Below are 22,791 nucleotides of genomic sequence, written 5' to 3' on the forward strand. Positions count from 1 at the left end.
TGAGGTTAGGAAGTGCAGATCAGTTTCCACCTCATTTTGTGGGCAATGTGCACATAGCCTGTCTTCTCTTGAGAGCCAGGTCTGCCTACGGCGGCCTTTCTCAATAGCAAGGCTATGCTCACTGAGTCTGTACATAGTCAAAGCTTTCTTTAAGTTTGGGTAAGTTACAGAGGTCAGGTATTCTGCCACTGTGTTCTCTCTGTTAAGGGCCAAATAGTTTTCTAGTTTCCTCAGTTTTTTTGTTAATTCTTTCCAATGTGTCAAGTAATTGTCTTTTTGTTTTCTCATGATTTGGTTGGATTTAAGTGTGTTGCTGTCCTGAGGCTTTGTGGGGTCTGGTTGTGTTTGTGAACAGAGCCCCAGGACCAGCTTGCTTAGGGGACTCTTCTCCAGGTTCATCTCTCTGTAGGTGATGGCTTTGTTATGGAAGGTTTGGGAATCACTTCCTTTTAAGTGGTTGTAGAATTTAACGGCTCTTTTCTGGATTTTGATCATTAGCGGGTACCGGCCTAATTCTGCTCTGCATGCCTTATTTGGTGTTTTACGTTGCACACAGAGGATATTTTTACAGAATTCTGCATTCAGAGTCTCTATTTGGTGTTTGTCCCATTTTGTGAATTCTTGGTTGGTGAGCGGACCCCAGACCTCACAACCATAAAGGGCAATGGGTTCTATAACTGATTCAAGTATTTTTTGCCAGATCCTCAGCAAACAGTAGACATTTGACTTCAGATTCTAGTAGGTTGAGGCTGGGTGCTGCAGACTGTTCTAGTGCCCTCGCCAATTCGTTGATATATATGTTGAAGAGGGTGGGGCTTAACCTGCATCCCTGTCTCACCCCACGGCCCTGTGGAAAGAAATTTGTGGGGGTTTTTTGCCAATTTTAACTGCACACTTGTTGTTTGTGTACAGGTTTTTTTATGGTGTATGTTTTACCCCCACCACCACTTTCCATCAATTTGTATAGCAGACCCTCATGCCGAAATGAGTCAAAAGTTTTTTTGAAATCAACAAAGCATGAGAAGTCTTTGACTTTGTTTTAGTTTGTTTGTTTGTCAATTAGGGTGTGGACGGTGAATATGTGGTCTGTCGTACGGTAATTTGGTAAAAAGCCAATTTGACATTTGCTCAGTACAATGTTTTCACTGAGGACATGTACCAGTCTGCTGTAAATCATGCAGAGGTTGCTGTTGATGCATATCCCACGGTAGTTATTGGAATCAAATTTATCTCCACTTTTGTGGTTTTGGGTGATCTGTCCTGGGTTCCAAATATTGGGGAAGATGCCAGAGCTAAGGATGATGTTAAACAGTTTAATTAAGTATAGCCAATTGAAATTTGTGGTCAGTATATTTTTCCATTTCATTTACGATAACATCAATACCACGGGCCTTTTTGGGTTGGAGGGTATTTTTGTAGTTCATTCAACGTACTTAAAGAATCTTTTATAAATGATTCTAAGATTTGTATTTGGTCATGTATATCTTCTTAGGGACGGTAGTGTCCCACCTGGCCAACATCCGGTGAAATTGCAGAGCGCGAAATTCAAACTACAGAATTATAAATATTTAACTTTCATAAAATCACAAGTGTAATATATCAAAATAAAGCTTAACTTCTTGTTAATCCAGCTGTTGTGTCAGACTTCAAAAATACTTTACGGCAAAAGCACACCATGCGATTATCTGAGGACAGCGCCCCGCATACAAAACCATGAAAAACATATTTCAACCAGGCAGGTGCGACACGAAAGTCAGAAATAGCAATATAATAAATGGCTTACCTTTGATGATCTTCCTCTGTTGGCACTCCAAAAGGTCCCAGTTACATCACATATGGTCCTTTTGTTCGATAATGTCCTTCTTTATATCCATAAAAACTCAGTTTAGCTGGTGCGCTTCAGTCAATAATCCACCCAGTTTCCCTCCATCAAAATAAATACAAAATGAATCCCAAACATTACTAATAAACTTTTCCAAACAAGTCAAACAACGTTTAGAATCAAACCTTAGGTACCCTAATACGTAAATAAACGATCAAATTTAAGACGGAGAATCGTTATTGTCTTTACCGGAGAAAAATACCAAAGAAAGGGCTCTCATTCACTCGCTTGGAAACACTACAGCCAAAATGGGAGCCACCTAGAAAAACTACAATTTCTGGCTCATTTTTCCAAAAACCAGCATGAAACTCTTTCTAAAGACTGTTGACATCTAGTAGAAGCCCTAGGAACTGCAATCTGGGAGGACTTCACCTTTTAATACAAGTGACAGCCATTGAAAAGAGTGGTAGGCTGAATTTCTTTTGGGGGGGATGGTTTGTCCTCGGGGTTTCGCCTGCCATATCAGTTCTGTTATACTCACAGACATTATTTTAACAGTTTTAACAGAAACTTTAGAGTGTTTTCTATCCAAATCTACCAATTATATGCATATCCTAGCTTCTGGGCCTGAGTAACAGGCAGTTTACTTTGGGCACGCTTTTCATCCGGATGTGAAAATACTGCCCCCTACCCAAGAGAGGATATGTTTTTGCTGGTTGTTCTTTGTTTTAGGGCCAAAAAGATTGGAGGTGATTTATCCAAACGTCTCCATTTTGGATAGATAACTCTTCGTGTTGTTGTTTTCTTAGTGTTTTCCAATATTCCCAGAATTGGTTAGATTCTATGGATTCTTCAGTTACATTGAGCTGATTTCTAACTTGGTGTTCCTTATTTTTTTCCATAGTGTATTTCGGTATTGTTTTAGTGATTCACCATAGTGAAGGCGTAGGCTCAGGTTTTCTGGGTCTATGTTTTTGATTGGATGGGTTTCTCAATTTCTTTCTTAGGTTTTTGCATTTTTCATCAAACCATTGTTGTTAATTTTCTTAGGTTGTCTGCTTGAAATTATTTGATTTGATAGGGAAGCTGAGAGGTCAAATAAAATGTTTAGGTTTTCTACTGCCAAGTTTACACCTTCACTATTAGAGTGAAACATTTTGTCCAGGAAGTTGTCTAAAAGGGATTTGGTATTTGGTATTTTGTTAGAATCCCCATTAGCTTTTGCAAAAGCAGCAGCTGCTCTTCCTGGGGTCCACACCAAACATGAAACATGACATAATACAGAACATTAACAGACAAGAACAGCTCAACAACAGAACTACATAAAAAACAATTAAAGGCTAAAGGCTCACGTAGCCTACATATACATTTACATTTACATTACATTTAAGTCATTTAGCAGACGCTCTTATCCAGAGCAACTTACAAATTGGTGCATTCACCTATAATATCCAGTAGAACAACCACTTTACAATAGTGCATCTAAATCTTTTAAAGGGGGGGGGGGGTTAGAAGGATTACTGTATCCTATCCCAGGTATTCCTTAAAGAGGTGGGGTTTCAGGTGTCTCCGGAAGGTGGTGATTGACTCCGCTGTCCTGGCATCGTGAGGGAGCTTGTTCCACCATTGGGGTGCCAGAGCGGCGAACAGTTTTGACTGGGCTGAGCGGGAACTGTGCTTCCTCAGAGGTAGGGAGGCGAGCAGGCCAGAGGTGGATGAACGCAGTGCCCTTGTTTGGGTGTAGGGCCTGATCAGAGCCTGAAGGTATGGAGGTGCCGTTCCCCTCACAGCTCCGTAGGCAAGCACCATGGTCTTGTAGCGGATGCGAGCTTCAACTGGAAGCCAGTGGAGAGAGCGGAGGAGCGGGGTGACGTGAGAGAACTTGGGAAGGTTGAACACCAGACGGGCTGCGGCGTTCTGGATGAGTTGTAGGGGTTTGATGGCACAGGCAGGGAGCCCAGCCAACAGCGAGTTGCAGTAATCCAGACGGGAGATGACAAGTGCCTGGATTAGGACCTGCGCCGCTTCCTGTGTGAGGCAGGGTCGTACTCTGCGAATGTTGTAGAGCATGAACCTACAGGATCGGGTCACCGCCTTGATGTTAGTGGAGAACGACAGGGTGTTGTCCAGGATTACGCCAAGGTTCTTAGCACTCTGGGAGGAGGACACAAGGGAGTTGTCAACCGTGATGGCGAGATCATGGAACGGGCAGTCCTTCCCCGGGAGGAAGAGCAGCTCCGTCTTGCCGAGGTTCAGCTTGAGGTGGTGATCCGTCATCCACACTGATATGTCTGCCAGACATGCAGAGATGCGATTCGCCACCTGGTTGTCAGAAGGGGGAAAGGAGAAGATTAATTGTGTGTCGTCTGCATAGCAATGATAGGAGAGACCGTGTGAGGATATGACAGAGCCAAGTGACTTGGTGTATAGCGAGAATAGGAGAGGGCCTAGAACAGAGCCCTGGGGGACACCAGTGGTGAGAGCACGTGGTGCGGAGACAGATTCTCGCCACGCCACCTGGTAGGAGCGACCTGTCAGGTAGGACGCAATCCAAGCGTGGGCCGCGCCGGAGATGCCCAGCTCGGAGAGGGTGGAGAGGAGGATCTGATGGTTCACAGTATCAAAGGCAGCAGATAGGTCTAGAAGGATGAGAGCAGAGGAGAGAGAGTTAGCTTTAGCAGTGCGGAGAGCCTCCGTGACACAGAGAAGAGCAGTCTCAGTTGAATGCCCAGTCTTGAAACCTGACTGATTAGGATCAAGAAGGTCGTTCTGAGAGAGATAGCAGGAGAGCTGGCCAAGGACGGCACGTTCAAGAGTTTTGGAGAGAAAAGAAAGAAGGGATACTGGTCTGTAGTTGTTGACATCGGAGGGATCGAGTGTAGGTTTTTTCAGAAGGGGTGCAACTCTCGCTCTCTTGAAGACGGAAGGGACGTAGCCAGCGGTCAAGGATGAGTTGATGAGCGAGGTGAGGTAGGGGAGAAGGTCTCCGGAAATGGTCTGGAGAAGAGAGGAGGGGATAGGGTCAAGTGGGCATATAAATGCATACACAAAAACTATCTCGGTCAAATAGGGGAGAGGCATTGTGCCGTGAGGTGTTGCTTTATCTGGGTTCTTTAAAATCAGGTTTGCTGTTCATTTCAGCAATTTGAGATGGAACGGAGTTCCATGCAATAATTGCTCTCTGTAATACTGTATGCTTTAGTCAATTTGTTCTGGATTTGGGGGCTGTGAAAAGACCCCTGGTGGCATGTCTGGTGGAGAAAGTGTTTGTGTCAGAGCTGTGTGACAATGCAAACAATGTGGGATTTTCTACACATTAAAATTTCAGATAAAAACAAGGGATGCAGTCAGTCTTTCCTCAACTCTTATTCAAGAGAAACTGGCATGCATAGTATTTATATCCGTCCTATGATTACAATTAAGGGTAATACGTGCCGCTCTGTTCTGGGCCAGCTGCAGCTTAACTAGGTCTTTCATTTCAGCACTCAACCACACGACTGGACAATAATCAAGATAAGACAAAATTAGAGCCTGCAGGACTTGCTTTTTGGAATGTGGTGTCAAAAAAGCAGAGAATCTCTTTAGGACAGACCTCTCCCCATCTTTACAACTATTGAAAATATATGTTTTGACCATGACAGTTTACAATATAAGGTAATTTAGTCTCCTCAACTTGTTCAACAGCACACCTTTCATAACCAGATTCAGCTGACGTCTAGAATGCTTTGTTCTAGACCTCCTGAGTGGTGCAGCGGTCTAAGGCACTGCATCTCTGTGTTAGGGGCATCACTACAGACACCCTGGTTCAAATCCAGGCTCTATCACAACCAGCTGTGATTTGGAGTCCCATAGGGAAGTGCACAGTTTGGCAGGTGTAGAACATCATTGGAAATAAGAATTTATTTTTAACTGGCTTGCCTAATTAAATAAAGGTAAAATACAATGCTCTTAGTTTAATAGATGCTCAGGACCAGTTTATTACTGGCCACCTATTCCATAACAGACTGCAACTCTTTGTTAAGGGTTTCAGTGACTTCATTAGCTGTGATTGCTGATGCGTATATGGTTGAAACATCAGCATACATGGACACACATGCTTTGTTTAATGCCAGTGGCAGGTCATTGGTAAAAATAGAACAGAGTAGAGGGCCTAGAGAGCTGCCCTGCAGTACACCACACTTTACATGTTTGACATTTTAGAAGCTTCCATTAAATAAATCCCTTTGAGTTCTACTAGATAGATAGCTCTGAATCCACGATATAGCAGAAGTTGAAAAGCCATAACACATACGTTTTTTTCAACAACATGTTATGGTCAATAATATCAAAGGCTGCACTGAAGTCTAACATTACAGCTCCCACAATCTTCTAATTATCAATTTATTTCAACCAATCACCAGTCATTTCTGTCAGTGCAGTACATGTTGAGTGCCCTTCTCTATAAGCATGCTGAAAGTCTGTTATTAATTTGTTTACAAAGAAATAGCATTGTATTAGGTCAAACATGATTCTTTCCAACAGTTTGCTAAGAGCTGGCAGCAAGCTGATAGGTCTGCTGTTAGAACCAGTAAAGGTCGCTTTACCACTCTTCGGTAGAGGAATTAAGTTGGGTCTAGAGCAATACTTTGCTCTAGGCTCAGATAAAAGATATGACAGATAGGAATGGCAATAGAGTCATCAGACTAAGCTTGTTGTCATTGCAGGCAATCTCAACATTGTGCGTTACAGGGAAGACATCCTCCTCCCTCATGTGGTACCCTTCCTAGAGGCTCATCCTGACATGACCCTCCAGCATGACAATGCCACCAGCCATACTGCTTGTTCTGTGCGTGATTTCCTGCAAGACAGAAATGTCAGGGTTCTGCCTTGGCCAGTGAAGAGCACGTCTGGGACCTGTTGGATCAGAGGGTGAGGGCCTCCCCCCAGAAATGTCCTGGAACTTGCAGGTGCCTTGGTAAAATCTCACAGGAAGAACTGGCAAATCTGGTGCAGTCCATGAGGAGGAGATGCACTACAGTACTTAATGCAGCTGGTGGCCACACCAGATACTGACTGTTACTTTTGATTTTGAACAGTAATGTGTTCAGGGACACATTATTCCATTTCTATTAGTCACGTGTCTGTGGAACTTGTTCAGTTTATGTCTCAGTTGTTGAATCTTGTTATGTTCATCCAAATATTTACACATGTTTAGTTTGCTGAAAATAAACACAGTTGGGAGTGAAAGGGCGTTTCTTTTATTGCTGAGTTTAGTTCTAACAGTTAGTTTCTTAAGATGCGCATGTTCATCAATAATTGGAAAAATCAATTTCATAAATTCATCATCTGGATGCTCCTTATTAATCACACCATTGTGTCATGCACAAAGTAGTTGTCAAAACTATAGTTTGTTTACAAGAAATTTGTGGAGTGGTTGAAAAACAAGTATTAATGACTCCAACCTAAGTGTATGTAAACTTCTGACTTCAACTGTAGATTAATATTGGCTATTTTCATCAATTTCCTGGGTAGCTTGTCAGAGATTTACATAATATGGAAAAGAGTAAACAAAGCAAGAGAAAGATATATATATACATTCCGCAGTCCATTAATCAATTGGTGTGTGTGTGTGTGTGTGTGTGCCGCAGTGGTTGAAGCTATAAACCATAGGCTTGGGTCTCTCATTCCTTCCAGGCTTTTGGGAGGGAGGGTGGACAATGAGACTGTCATAGCAGAAGGAAGTAATGGCATCTTTCATGGCTGGGATAAGTTCTTTCCTCTTTTGGTGCACAGCTTCAGGATAGTTGAGGAAGATATACGTTCCTCTCAAGTTCTTGGCTCTTTCCAGAACAGCTACCTTGTCCTTGAACCTCAGGAACTTGACCACTATTGGCCTGGGCCTGTCACCTGGGCCAGCGGTGGGATTTCAAGTCCTGAGGGCGGACTCCACCTCAATCTTCCGGTGGTTCATCTTCAATTTCTCAGAGATCATTTCCCTCACTTTGTCCTCAGACTCCATCCAGATCTCATGTGGAGATTCTGCAATTCCGTCCACAACCATGTTGTTCCACTTTGATTGTCCATCGAGACAGCCACAAACCCGGGACAATCTGCGGTCCTAGACACAATGGCTAACCGCACCGCTGGCTGCTTCAAGCCCTCAATAAACTCTGCTAGCTTGATGGGAAGCTAGAGTTGAAGTTGGAAGTTTACATACACTTAGGTTGGAGTCATTTAAACTCATTTTTCAAACACTCCACAAATTTCTTCTTAACAAACTATAGTTTTGGCAAGTCGGTTAGGACATCTACTTTGTGCATGACACAAGTCATTTTTCAAACACTCCACAAATTTCTTCTTAACAAACTATAGTGTTGGCAAGTCGGTTAGGACATCTACTTTGTGCATGACACAAGTCATTTTTCAAACAATTGTTTACAGACAGATTATTTCACTTATAATTCACTGTATCACAATTTCAGTAGGTCAGAAGTTGACATACACTAAGTTGACTGTGCCTTTAAACAGCTTGGAAAATTCAAGAAAATTATGTCATGGCTTTAGAAGCTTCTGATAGGCTAATTGACATCATTTGAGTCCATTGGAGGTGTACCTGTGGATGTATTTCAAGGCCTATCTTCAAACTCCGTGCCTCTTTGCTTGACATCATGGGAAAATCAAAATAAATCAGCCAAGACCTCAGAAAAAAACATTGTAGACCTCCAAAAGTCTGGTTCATCCTTTGGAGCAATTTCCAAAAGCCTGAAGGTACCACGTTCATCTGTACAAACAATAGCACACAAGTATAAACACCATGGTACCACACAGCAATCATACCGCTCAGGAAGGAGACGCGTTCTGTCTCCTAGAGATTAAAGTACTTTGGTGCGAAAAGTGCAAATCAATTCCAGAACAACAGCAAAGGACCTTGTGAAGATGCTGGAGGAAACAGGTTCAAAAGTATCTATATCCACAGTAAAATGAGTCCTATATCGACATAACCGCTCAGCAAGGAAGAAGCCACTGCTCCAAAACCACCATAACAAAGCCAGACTACGGTTTGCAACTGTACAGGGGGACAAAGATCGTACTTTTTGGAGAAATGTCCTCTGGTCTGATGAAACATCAATAGAACTGTCTGGCCATAATGACCATCGTTATGTTTGAAGGAAAAATGGGGAGGCTTGCAAGCCGAAGAACACCATCCCAACCATGAAGCACGGGGGTGGCGGCATCATGTTGTGGGGGTGCTTTGCTGCAGGAGCGACTGGTGCACTTCACAAAATAGATGGCATCATGGGTGAGGAAAATTATGTGGATATATTGAAGCAACATCTCAAGACGTCAGTAAGGAAGTTACAGCTTGGTCACAAATGGGTCTTCCAAATGGACAATAACCCCAAGCATACTTTCAAAATGGCCTAAGGACAACAAAGTCAAGGTGTTGGAGTGGCCATCACAAAGCCCTGACCTCAATCCCATAGACAATTTGTGGGCAGAACTGAAAAAGCGTGTGCGAGCAAGGAGGCCTACAAACCTGACTCAGTTACACCAGTTACACCAGTTACACTCAGTTACACCAGCTCTGTCAGGAGGAATGGGCCAAAATTCACCCAACTTATTGTGGGAAGCTTGTGGAAGGCTTCCCACACAGCAAATGATGCCAAATGCATCACGGGATCCAAATTAAAAAGTTAGCTAGCTGCTAAAAAACTTTCCGATATACTTTCAAAACAAAAACTTTTCAAAACAACAAACCGAGCTCTCCCTCGGTCCTCGTTCAACAGGATGTGACGTGAGTGGACTTTGTTGTTGTCTAATCATTTTTAGGGTAGGTTTCTACACTACTTTCCTTCCATCTATAGCATTTCTTCATATTAATCAGTTCCTTTGGCTTTGATGTCTCATGATTGAGTATCGCTCTGTTCAAGTAGAATGTGGTTTTGCTGTGATCTGATAGGGGTGTCATTGGGCTCTCTCTCTCTCTCTCTCTCTCTCTCTCTCTCTCTCTCTCTCTCTCTCTCTCTCTCTCTCTCTCTCTGAGTAGATAATCTACTGTACATCATTATACTACACCCTGTTGCTATTTGTCTGGTCTGGTTCCACCTGGGTCAGCCAGGGGGTGTGTAATGTGGTCTGGTTCCACCTGGGTCAGCCAGGGGGTGTGTCATGTAATCTACTGTGGTATACAGTGTCTGAATGACATGTTTACTGTAAAATAATGTAATTTATTTTTAAATGACATAATATCTGACTCAGTCTTCCAGGTTTGTGTTCAACAACATCCGTAGAATACGACCTTTCCTCACACAGGAAGAGGAACATCCGTAGAATACGACCTTTCCTCACACAGGAAGTGGAACATCCGTAGAATACGACCTTTCCTCACACAGGAAGTGGTGCAGGTCCTGATCCAGTCACTTGTCGTCTCCAGTTTGGGCTACTGTAACTGTCTGTTGGCTGAGCTCCTGCTCTACAACATCCGTAGATGTACATAACATCAATTACATCTTACAGTTAATGTAAGTGGATGTTTTCTCCAGAGTGGTGATGGTGATGGAGTGGTTTTCACCCATGGAGGGATGGCGGGAGGGATGGAGGGATGGAGGTTTTCACCCATGGAGGGAGGGATGGAGGGATGGAAGGATGGAGGTTTTCACCCATGGAGGGATGGAGGGATGGATGGAGTGGTTTTCACCCATGGAGGGAGGGATGGAGGGATGGAAGGATGGAGGTTTTCACCCATAGAGGGATGGAGGGATGGATGGAGTGGTTTTCACCCATGGAGGGAGGGATGGAGGGATGGAGTGATTGACCCTAACCGATGCTGGCATGATTGGTACCTGGCGACGGGGTATTGAGCCCAGTAACAGGTAGAGCAGACGCCCCGAGACAGACCTGTTTGTGTGTGTGTGTGTGTGTGTGTGTGTGTGTGTGTGTGTGTGTGTGTGTGTGTGTGTGTGTGTGTGCGTGTGCGTGTGCGTGTGTGCGTGCGTGCGTGCGTCGTGCGTGCATGCGCGTGTGTGTTTGTGTCTAACCAACAGGTCACTGAGTGGGAGGACACAGAGAGATGAGAAATTGATTCCAATAAGGCTTTTCTAAATGACAGAGCTCTGGTGAGATAACGCTCCATTTCGCAGAGATGAGAGGGTCGCCAACAATGAAACGAAAGAGCGCAGATAGAGAGAGAGTGAGAGAGAGAGAGGAGAAAGAGAGGGAGAGAGGGAGGGATGGGGAGACAGAGGAAAGATATGGGGGAAGAGAGAGATTAAGAGGGGTGTGGGAGAGAGAGTAGAGGGGGAAGAAAAAGAGAGAGAGGAGGGAACAGAGCGAGAAAGAGGGGGAGATAGAGCGAGAGAGAACAGGATATGGATGAACAGAGAGAGGGAGAGCAGGGAGAGATGGAGGGGGTGGGGAGAGAGAGGGAGCAGGGAGAGACAGAGGTTGGAGAGAGAGAGAGAGAGAGAGAGAGAGAGAGAGAGAGAGATAACTGTAACTCTCAAAGGATAATGTTTCTGTTCCTTGAAGTGTTAGCAGACTGTTCAAAGACAAATATCAATATGCGGCTTTACCAAGCTGTGCTGTTTATCCACGGGATCAGTATTTTTTTCATCCTAGTGTAATACAGCGTGGGTCATTCCTGATAGTCTCACAGCACAAAAAAAATAGATTCATAGATTTCACATCCCAATCTAAAGTTGACCGTAGCTACTGTATAGGAAAATGACTTTGAGCAGGCGCTTAATGTTTAAAACACATGTTCAGTTCAGGAAAATAACAAACACAGACTCCATGTAACGGATTGAAATTAAACTGGATATACTCAGCCACAGCTTAAAATTTCGGGAACTTTTTTGCAACTGGTTTGAACGTTGTCAATCGAACAGCGGGTCAATCGTTTAAGCCGAGGTATTGATAGGGACAGTGAAGGAAGTGTTACGAAACTTATCAACTAGCAGTGTGAATTTTGGCACAATGTTTTTTAGATTTAGTCTCGTTTTAGTCATTTTGACAAAAAAAATAGCGTTAAGTCTTATATTTTTTGTTGTTGTAATTTGAATAATTACAATTGTCCCTTTTTAGTCAACTTTTAGTCAACTAAATTCCCTTTCATTTTAGTCACATCACTTTTGATTCGTCTTGTTAACCTATAGTAAACATAAATCACAGACTTTATTTATTTATTTTTATTTTATTTCACCTTTATTTAACCAGGTAGGCAAGTTGAGAACAAGTTCTCATTTACAATTGCGACCTGGCCAAGATAAAGCAAAGCAGTTCGACAACATACAACAACACAGAGTTACACATGGAGTAAACAACATACAGTCAATAATACAGTAGAAAAAAAAATAAGACTATATACAATGTGAGCAAATGATGTGAGATAAGGGAGGTAAAAGCAAAAAAATGCCATGGTGGCAAAGTAAATAAAGTATAGCAAGAAAAACACTGGAATGGTAGATTTGTAGTTTGAAGAAAGTTCAAAGTTCAAATATAAATAATATGGTGCAAAGGAGCAAAATAAATAAAATAAATAAATACAGTAGGGGAAGAGGTAGTAGTTTGGGCTAAATTATAGATGGGCTATGTACAGGTGCAGTGATCTGTGAGCTGCTCTGACAGCTGGTGCTTAAAGCTAGTGAGGGAGATAAGTGTTTCCAATTTCAGAGATTTTTGTAGTTCGTTCCAGTCGTTGGCAGCAGAGAACTGGAAGGAGAGACGACCAAAGAAGGAGTTGGCTTTAGGGGTGACCAGAGAGATATACCTGCTGGAGCGCGTGCTACAGGTGGGTGCTGCTATGGTGACCAGTGAGCGGAGATAAGGGGGGACTTTACCTAGCAGGGTCTTGTAGATGACCTGGAGCCAATGTGTTTGGCGACGATTATGAAGTGAAGGCCAGCCAACGAGAGCATACAGATCGCAGTGGTGGGTTGTATATGGGGCTTTGGTGACAAAACGGATGGCACTGTGATAGACTGCATCCAGCTTGTTGAGTAGGGTATTGGAGGCTATTTTGTAAATGACATCGCCGAAGTCGAGGATTGGTAGGATGGTCAGTTTTACGAGGGTATGTTTGGCAGCATGAGTGAAGAATGCTTTGTTGCGAAATAGGAAGCCAATTCTAGATTTCACTTTGGATTGGAGATGATTGATGTGAGTCTGGAAGGAGAGTTTACAGTCTAACCAGACACCTAGGTATTTGTAGTTGTCCACAAATTCTAAGTTAGAACCGTCCAGAGAAGTTATGCTGGATGGGCGGGCAGGTGCAGGCAGCGATCGGTTGAAGAGCATGCATTTAGTTTTACTTGTGTTTAGGAGCAGTTGGAGGCCACGGAAGGAGAGTTGAATGGCATTGAAGCTCGTCTGGAGGGTTGTTAATACAGTGTCCAAAGAAGGGCCAGAAGTATACAGAATAGTGTAGTCTGCGTTGAGGTGGATCAGAGATTCACCAGCAGCAAGAGCGACATCATTTATGTATACAGAGAAAAGAGTTGGCCCAAGAATTGAACCCTGTGGTACCCCCATGGAGACTGCCAGAGGTCCAGACAGTAGGCCCTCCGATTTCACACACTGAACTCTGTCAGAGAAGTAGTTGGTGAACCAGGCGACGCAATCGTTTGAGAAACCAAGGCTACTAAGTCTGCCGATGAGGATGTGGTGATTAACAGAGTCAAAAGCTTTGGCCAGGTCAATGAATACGGCAGCACAGTATTGTTTCTTATCGATGGCGGTTACGATGTCGTTTAGGACCTTGAGCGTGGCTGAGGTGCACCCATGACCAGCTCTGAAACCAGATTGCATAGCGGAGAGGGTGCGGTGGGATTCGAAATAGTCGGTAATCTGTTTGTTGACTTGGCTTTCGAAGACCTTAGAAAGGCAGGGTAGGATGGATATAGGTCTGTAGCAATTTGGGTCAAGAGTGTCACCTCCTTTGAAGAAGGGATGACAGCAGCTGCTTTCCAATCTATGGGAATCTCAGACGACACGAAAGAGAGGTTGAACAGGCTAGTAATAGGGGTTGCAATAATTTCGGCAGATAATTTTAGAAAGAAAGGGTCCAGATTGTCAAGCCCAGCTGATTTGTAGGGGTCCAGATTTTGCAGCTCTTTCAGAACATCAGCTGAATGGATTTGGGAGAAGGAGAAATGGGGGAGGTTTGGGCGAGTAGCTGTGGGGGGTGCAGTGCTGTTAAATGCAGTAGGGGTAGTTAGGTGGAAAGCATGGCCAGCCGTAGAAAAATGCTTATTGAAATTCTCAATTATAGTGGGCTTATCGGTGGTGACAGAGTTTCCTATCCTCAGTGCAGTGGGCAGTTGGGAGGAGGTGTTCTTATTCTCCATGGACTTTACAATGTCCCAGAACTTTTTAGAGTTGGAGTTGCACGAAGCAAATTTTTGTTTGAAAAAGCTAGCCTTGGCGTTTCTAACTGCCTGTGTGTATTGGTTTCTAACTTCCCTAAAAAGTTGCATATCGCGGGGGCAGTTCGATGCTAATGCAGAACGCCACAGGATATTTTTGTGTTGGTTAAGGGCAGTCAGGTCTGGGGAGAACCAAGGGCTATATCTGTTCCTGGTTCTAAATTTCTTGAAAGGGGCATGCTTATTTAAGATGGAGAGGAAGGCATTTTTAAAATATAACCAGGCATCCTCTACTGACGGGATGAGGTCAATATCCTTCCAGGATACCAGGGCCAGGTCGATTAGAAAGGCTTGCTCGTTGAAATGTTTCAGGGAGCGTTTGACAGTGATGAGTGGAGGTCGTTTGACCGCTGACCCATTACGGGTGCAGGCAATGAGGCAGTGATCGCTGAGATCTTGGTTGAAAACAGCAGAGGTGTAATTAGAGGGCACATTGGTTAGGATGATATCTATGAGGGTGCCAGAGTTTGCGGCTTTGGGGTTGTACCTGGTGGGTTCATTAATAATTTGTGTGAGATTGAGGGCATCAAGCTTGGATTGTAGAATGGCTGGGGTGTTAAGCATGTCCCAGTTTAGGTCGCCTAGTAGCACGAGCTCTGAAGATAGATGGGGGGCAATCAGTTCACATATGGTGTCCAGAGCACAGCTAGGGGCCGAGGGGGGTCTATAGCAGGCGGCAACGGTGAGAGACTTGTTTTTGGAGAGATGGATTTTTAGAAGTAGAAGTTCAAATTGTTTGGGTACAGACCTGGATAGTAGGACAGAACTCTGCAGGCTATCTCTGCAGTAGATTGCAACACCGCCCCCTTTGGTCGTTCTATCTTGTCTGAAAACGTTGTAGTTAGGGATGATGATTTCACAGTTTTTGGTGGACTTCCTAAGCCAAGATTCAGACACAGCTAGGACATCCGGGTTGGCAGAGTGTGCTAAAGCAGTGAATAAAACAAACTTAGGGAGGAGGCTTCTAATGTTAACATGCATGAAACCAAGGCTATTACGGTTACAGAAGTCATCAAAAGAGAGCGCCTGGGGAGTAGGAGTGGAGCCAGGCACTGCAGGGCCTGGATTCACCTCTACATCCCCAGAGGAGCAGAGAAGAATAAGTATGAGGGTACGGCTAAAAGCTATAAGAATTGGTTGTCTGTGACGTCAGAATAGAGAGAAAAAGGAGCTGGTTTCTGGGGGCGATAAAATAGCTTCAAGGTATAATGTACAGACAAAGGTATGGTGGGATGTGAGTACAGAGGAGGTAAACCTAGGCATTTAGTGATTATGAGAGAGATATTGTCTCTAGAAACATCATTGAAACCAGAAGATGTCATAGCATGTGTGGGTGGAGGAACTGAGAGGTTGGATAAGGTATAATGAGCAGGGCTAGAGGCTCTACAGTGAAATAAGCCAATAAACACTAACCAGAACAGCAATGGACAAGGCATATTGACATTAAGGAGAGGCATGCTTAGCCGAGTGATCAGAGGGTCCAGTGAGATTCAGACAGCTAGCCGGGCCATAGGTAGCAAGCTGGTGGAAGATGGGAGGGAGGTCTGTTTTTAGCCACCTCGTGCGTTTCCGTCTGTGGGTTAGTGGGGTTCCGTGTGGAAGGGGGGACCTGTCCAAGTTGGCAAAATAGTTAGTTATAGTGGCCCAAAAAAAGTGTCCGATAGACCTATTCAAATCGCAGCCGAAAAGACAGCTAACGATTAGCCGGCCGCAGATGGGCGATCAGGTTACGTCGCGACGCAGGGGCCAGTTGGGTAACTCCCTCGGGCAGATAACGTCGGTGGTCCGGTCGTGAAGACCCGATGGGGCTCCGCATAGGCAGTAAAACGGGTCAGGATAGGTGAGTTGTAGCCCAGGAGACACTTCAGCTGGCTAGCTAAGGAACAGCCCACGAGTGGCTGACGGAACTCCTCAGCTGGCTAGCTGGCCAGCTCCGCAATAATGTGTGTTAATTCCGTGACCGACGTTGCCAATAGTCACTCAGGTAGCAGCTAGTTAGCTGCAAGATCCAGGTGTAAATGTCCAGAGGCTGCGGTAGAAATCGGGGAAAGGAGAGAGAATAGGTCCGATATGCTCTTGTCTGAGCCGCGCTGTACAAAAACTGGCGATAGCTTTTCGAGCTAATGGACAGCTGAGGACGGCTAACCGTGGCTAGCTGAACTTCAACGTTAGCCAGTGAAAATGGCTAACCTCTGGCTAGCTTCTGTTGTGGAATTCAGATGAGGTAAATAATACTTTTTTTTTTTTTTTTTTTAAATTGGTGAGGCGGGTTGCAGGAGAGGCTTTGAGGTTGAAAAAATGTAAAAAGATAAGTGAAGAAAAAAATATGTGAATATATATATACACGAGACACGACAGGACGTCTGAAATGCTACGCCATCTTTACATGTGAACAAACATACATTGCCTTCTCCTACCAACAGATTTTTCTGCATAACATCCTATTCTCTTCCCAACAGCAGAAATATGACAAACATACAGTATGCAAGAATTATATTATATTATATAAGAATTATTTGATCATGTAAATTCCTATTTCAGCCTACATACAGTATTTACCCAGTCAGATATAGAGGAGTTATTTACCCAGTCAAATATAGAGGAGTTATTTACCCAGTCAGATATAGAGGAGTCATTTACCCAGTCAGATATAGAGGAGTTATTTACCCAGTCAGATATAGAGGAGTTATTTATCCAGTCAGATATAGAGGAGTTATTTACCCAGTCAAATATAATATAGTGGCAAGAGGAATTATTTACCCAGTCAGATATAGAGGAGTTATTTACCCAGTCAGATATAGAGGAGTTATTTACCCAGTCAGATATAGAGGAGTTATTTACCCAGTCAGATATAGAGGAGTTATTTACCCAGTCAGATGTAGAGGAGTTATTTACCCAGTCAAATATAATATAGTGGCAAGAGGAATTATTTACCCAGTCAGATATAGAGGAGTTATTTAACCAGTCAGATATAGAGGAGTTATTTACCCAGTCAGATATAGAGGAGTCATTTACCCAGTCAGATATAGAGGAGTTATTTACCCAGTCAGATATAGAGGAGTTATTTATCCAGTCAGATATAGAGGAGTTATTTACCCAGTCAAATATAATATAGTGGCAAGAGGAATTATTTACCCAGTCAGATATAGAGGAGTTATTTACCCAGTCAGATATAGAGGAGTTATTTACCCAGTCAGATATAGAGGAGTTATTTACCCAGTCAGATATAGAGGAGTTATTTACCCAGTCAGATATAGAGGAGTTATTTACCCAGTCTGATATAGAGGAGTTATTTACCCAGTCAGATATAGTGTAGTGGCAAGAGGAATAATTTACCCAGTCTGATATAGAGGAGTTATTTACCCAGTCTGATATAGAGGAGTTATTTACCCAGTCAGATATAGAGGAGTTATTTACCCAGTCAGATATAGAGGAATATTTACCCAGTCAGATATAGAGGAGTTATTTACCCAGTCAGACATAGAGGAGTTATTTACCCAGTCAGATGTAGAGGAGTTATTTACCCAGTCAGATATAGAGGAGTTATTTACCCAGTCAGATATAGAGGAGTTATTTACCCAGTCAGATATAGTATAGTGGCAAGAGGAGTTATTTACCCAGTCAGATATAGAGGAGTTATTTACCCAGTCAGATATAAAGGAGTTATTTACTCAGTCAGATATAGAAGAGTTATTTACCCAGTCAGATATAGTGTAGTGGCAAGAGGACTTATTTACCCAGTCAGATATAGAGTTGTTTACCCAGTCAGATATAGAGGAGTTATTTACCCAGTCAGATATAGTGTAGTGGCAAGAGGAGTTATTTACCCAGTCAGATATAGTGTAGTGTTAACCCCCCCGTTGTCCTTGTATTCCGTATACACCCCGTGTTGTCCGGGTCAATGTGACCCGCCTTACTAAACCCCCAATGAGCACAGGTGTGGCAGTATGTGTGTGCACAGCCTTTGCAGATATATTTCGTACACCTGCAGCACACAGTATGTGTCTTAGAGTCCTTCTTCGGTGGGCATATCTGACACCTTTTCCTCTTACTCGCCCCAGCAGGGACAGTGGCTGGGACAGTTGACTCCTCAGGTTGCTCACGAGATGTAGCCCTGTGAACAGCTTTGACGAGTGCTGCAGATGCGTCTGTGCGGGGGAGATGCTCCCTTCTTTGGATGAATGGAGTCACGAGTGCCTTTCCCAGCTGCTCCAGGAACACCCTCCTCTTGTTGCGCTTATGAGGCATCCAGCTCGGGATGATCTCTCTCCATGTAACAAAGGCATTGTACGAGGACACGTCAATGATGTTGTGGAAGCTGACCAGGAGCCAGCAGGCAGTCACCCTTCAGCAGCTGTACGTTCCAAAGACCTTATCTAGGTTGTCCACACCTCCTTTTGTTGCAGTTGTAGTCTAGGATGATGGCTGGCTTCCTGTCGTGTCTATGGATAATGTCAGCGGCCCCTGTGTGCAGTGTGCTCAGAAGTAACACATTCTTGGTTTTTTTTGGGAGGTAGAACACTAGAGTGGTGGTGGGCGTGAAGGTGAACCTCGACAAGAACACCTCTCTGTCCTTTGCCGCAAGCAGTGCAGGCGGGAGCTCAGGCTTGTTCTTTCGAACCGTGCCAACCATGGTGACGTTCCTCCTGAGGAGCTGCCGTCCGAGTTCATAAGAGGTGAAGAAATTGTCACAGGTGACATTGTGCCCCCTCAGTCCATCTGTCACGTCTAGCACAACCCGCATCCCCTGGTTCTTCTCTGGGCCTCCACTGGTCGGCTTTCCGGTGTAGACCTGCATGTTCCAAGCGTAGCTGGACTTGGTGTCGTAGGCCACCCACGACTTGATGCCATATTTCGCTGGCTTGCTGGGCATGTACTACCGGAAAGGACAATGACCATTGGCAACAAGAGAGTAGCATGGTGGGCAATTATTAGTATCGTTCTGTGTCACACACAGACACAGAAGCAAGCAGTCACAGAGAGAAGAAGCAGTAGTCACAGAAGTCAATGTGTGTACACTTGCTTTTATGACATGTATGAAATGGAATCACATTTACCAAGGCCTTGTTCACAGACACAGAAGCAGTCATAGTGTGTACAATCGCTGTTATGACATGTATGTATATGAAATGGAATCACATTTACCTAGGCCTTGTTGGATCGGCCACTATTACATCTATTACAAAGGCCCTGAACGGCAAGAAATGCAGGCGGCGTAGAAGCGTGGCACCTAGTAAAGGGCCCCTAGGAAGGACAGAGCCCAGGGGGGAAGAGCCCTAGACATAGCTAGCTAGATACACTACCTCTGAATGGAACCAGTTGCTCGTCCATTGTCACGTCAGGCCCTGGGTTGTAGAGGAGCGGCAGCCGTGTGATCCACTGATCCCAGACCTCTCGTATGGCTGCCAGTTTGTCCGAGGCACGTCTCGCGGGTCTCAACGCACGGTCGTCAAATCGTAGCAGTCTCGAGTGTGAAAGCGTTTGAGTGGCATGGTGGCACGGTGGCCACTCTCTGCATCCCATAGACTAGCTGCAGCCTCGCATCGGGACCTGTACACGCCTGCTAAGATTAGCAGCCCTATGTAGGCGCGCAGCGTCCATCGCTTTCCAGTCCGTACCGTATTTTCGAAAGCCCTCCAGGTTTGTCATGTCCAGGATGATTCGCCCTATTGCCGGCGTGATGAACAGGGAGAATGTGGAGGCGATGTCGTGGGCATGGGAAACGGCATACGTTGTGGGCCCCAGGGTCATCTCGGTGCCCTTGTGTTCGGCCACACTTGCCTGGTCGTGATATGCCGCTACTGAGGACCATTTGATTTTGCCGTTTTTTGACAGCAACGTCTCTCTTTCGGGTTTGAGGGAAGTCTTGTTGTTGTTCTTGTTGTTGTTCATCTTCTGACGACGATGACGCATCGTGCTCCGGGTTGTATTCCTCCCCGTCTTCATCTTCTGACATGTCCTCTGCTTCCTCCTGCTCGGAATCAGAGTAGTCTTGCTGGACATGTGAGAATATCTGTTCCAGAACCTGTTGGGCAGTGAACCGCACGGTCATGGCTTCGGCTCATTGGGTTAAGACAGGACGTGATGAATCCGTGACACTGTTAGTATCTCTTGTTGTTTCCCCACAGCTTACACAGACACATGAATAAGGGCAACGGTTCACTTGTTTATCCCTCGGGGTCAGTCTACGACAGCAGGGCTCCACGTGTCTGGACATGTACGTAGGTGTACTTAACTTGTTTACCCCGGGGGTCAGTCTAGGACAACAGGCCACGCTATTTCTCACGTTGAATAATGTCCCAGAGACCATTCGGTTCACTGATCCACATGTCTGGACATGTACGGACGTGTAATTCACTTGTTTACCCCGGGGGTCACTGGACATGTACAGAGGTGTAATTCACTTGTTTACCCCTTGGGGTAAGTCTACGACAGCAGGACGCCACATTTATCAGCAGGGCTCCACATACATGGACATGTCTGGACTTGTACGGAGGTGTAATTCACTTGTTTACCCCTGCGGGTCACTGGACATGTACGGAGGTGTAATTCACTTGTTTACCCCTGCGGGTCACTGGACATGTACAGAGGTGTAATTCACTTGTTTACCCCTGCGGGTCACTGGACATGTACAGAGGTGTAATTCACTTGTTTACCCCTGCGGGTCACTGGACATGTACAGAGGTGTAATTCACTTGTTTCCCCTGCGGGTCACTGGACATGTACAGAGGTGTAATTCACTTGTTTACCCCTTGGGGTAAGTCTACGACAGCAGGACGCCACATTTATCAGCAGGGCTCTACATACATGGACATGTCTGGACTTGTACGGAGGTGTAATTCACTTGTTTACCCCGGGGGTCACTGGACATGTACAGAGGTGTAATTCACTTGTTTACCCCTTGGGGTAAGTCTACGACAGCAGGACGCCACATTTATCAGCAGGGCTCCACATACATGGACATGTCTGGACTTGTACGGAGGTGTAATTCACTTGTTTACCCCGGGGGTCACTGGACATGTACAGAGGTGTAATTCACTTGTTTACCCCTTGGGGTAAGTCTACGACAGCAGGACGCCACATTTATCAGCAGGGCTCCACATACATGGACATGTCTGGACTTGTACGGAGGTGTAATTCACTTGTTTACCCCTGCGGGTCACTGGACATGTACGGAGGTGTAATTCACTTGTTTACCCCTGCGGGTCACTGGACATGTACAGAGGTGTAATTCACTTGTTTACCCCTGCGGGTCACTGGACATGTACAGAGGTGTAATTCACTTGTTTACCCCTGCGGGTCACTGGACATGTACAGAGGTGTAATTCACTTGTTTCCCCTGCGGGTCACTGGACATGTACAGAGGTGTAATTCACTTGTTTACCCCTTGGGGTAAGTCTACGACAGCAGGACGCCACATTTATCAGCAGGGCTCCACATACATGGACATGTCTGGACTTGTACGGAGGTGTAATTCACTTGTTTACCCCGGGGGTCACTGGACATGTACAGAGGTGTAATTCACTTGTTTACCCCTTGGGGTAAGTCTACGACAGCAGGACGCCACATTTATCAGCAGGGCTCCACATAAATGGACATGTCTGGACTTGTACGGAGGTGTAATTCACTTGTTTACCCCGGGGGTCACTGGACATGTACAGAGGTGTAATTCACTTGTTTACCCCTTGGGGTAAGTCTACGACAGCAGGACGCCACATTTATCAGCAGGGCTCCACATACATGGACATGTCTGGACTTGTACGGAGGTGTAATTCACTTGTTTACCCCGGGGGTCACTGGACATGTACAGAGGTGTAATTCACTTGTTTACCCCTTGGGGTAAGTCTACGACAGCAGGACGCCACATTTATCAGCAGGGCTCCACATACATGGACATGTCTGGACTTGTACGGAGGTGTAATTCACTTGTTTACCCCTGCGGGTCACTGGACATGTACAGAGGTGTAATTCACTTGTTTACCCCTGCGGGTCACTGGACATGTACAGAGGTGTAATTCACTTGTTTACCCCTTGGGGTAAGTCTACGACAGCAGGACGCCACATTTATCAGCAGGGCTCCACATACATGGACATGTCTGGACTTGTACGGAGGTGTAATTCACTTGTTTACCCCTGCGGATCAGTCTATGACGGGTCGTGCCATTTTCAAGTTCAATAATATCCCCCAGGCCGTTGGGTTCACTCATCCACGTGTCTGGACGTGAACGGACGTGAACGGACGTGTCTGGACGTGAACGGACGTGAACGGACGTGAACGGACGTATACGGACGTGTACGGACGTGTCTGGACGTGTACGGACGTGTCTGGACGCGAACGGACATGAACGGACGTGTCTGGACGTGAACGGACGTGTCTGGACGTGTCTGGACGTGTACGGACGTGTACGGACGTGAACGGACGTGTCTGGACGTGTATGGACGTGTACGGACGTGAACGGACGTGTCTGGACGTGTCTGGACGTGTCTGGACGTGTACGGACGTGTACGGACGTGAACGGACGTGTCTGGACGTGTACGGACGTGTACGGACGTGAACGGACGTGTCTG

At 45.1% G+C, this 22,791-nt stretch overlaps 1 protein-coding gene across 1 annotated transcript in view; it reads left to right on the top strand.

The window, feature by feature from the left end:
- LOC115168727 (nociceptin receptor) overlaps positions 1-22,791 on the top strand; it is an 86,679-nt gene that overhangs the window by 47,976 nt on the left and 15,912 nt on the right. The window lies entirely within an intron of this gene.

Source organism: Salmo trutta, chromosome 30 (genome assembly GCF_901001165.1).
Source record: "Salmo trutta chromosome 30, fSalTru1.1, whole genome shotgun sequence".
Taxonomy (NCBI): domain Eukaryota; kingdom Metazoa; phylum Chordata; class Actinopteri; order Salmoniformes; family Salmonidae; genus Salmo; species Salmo trutta.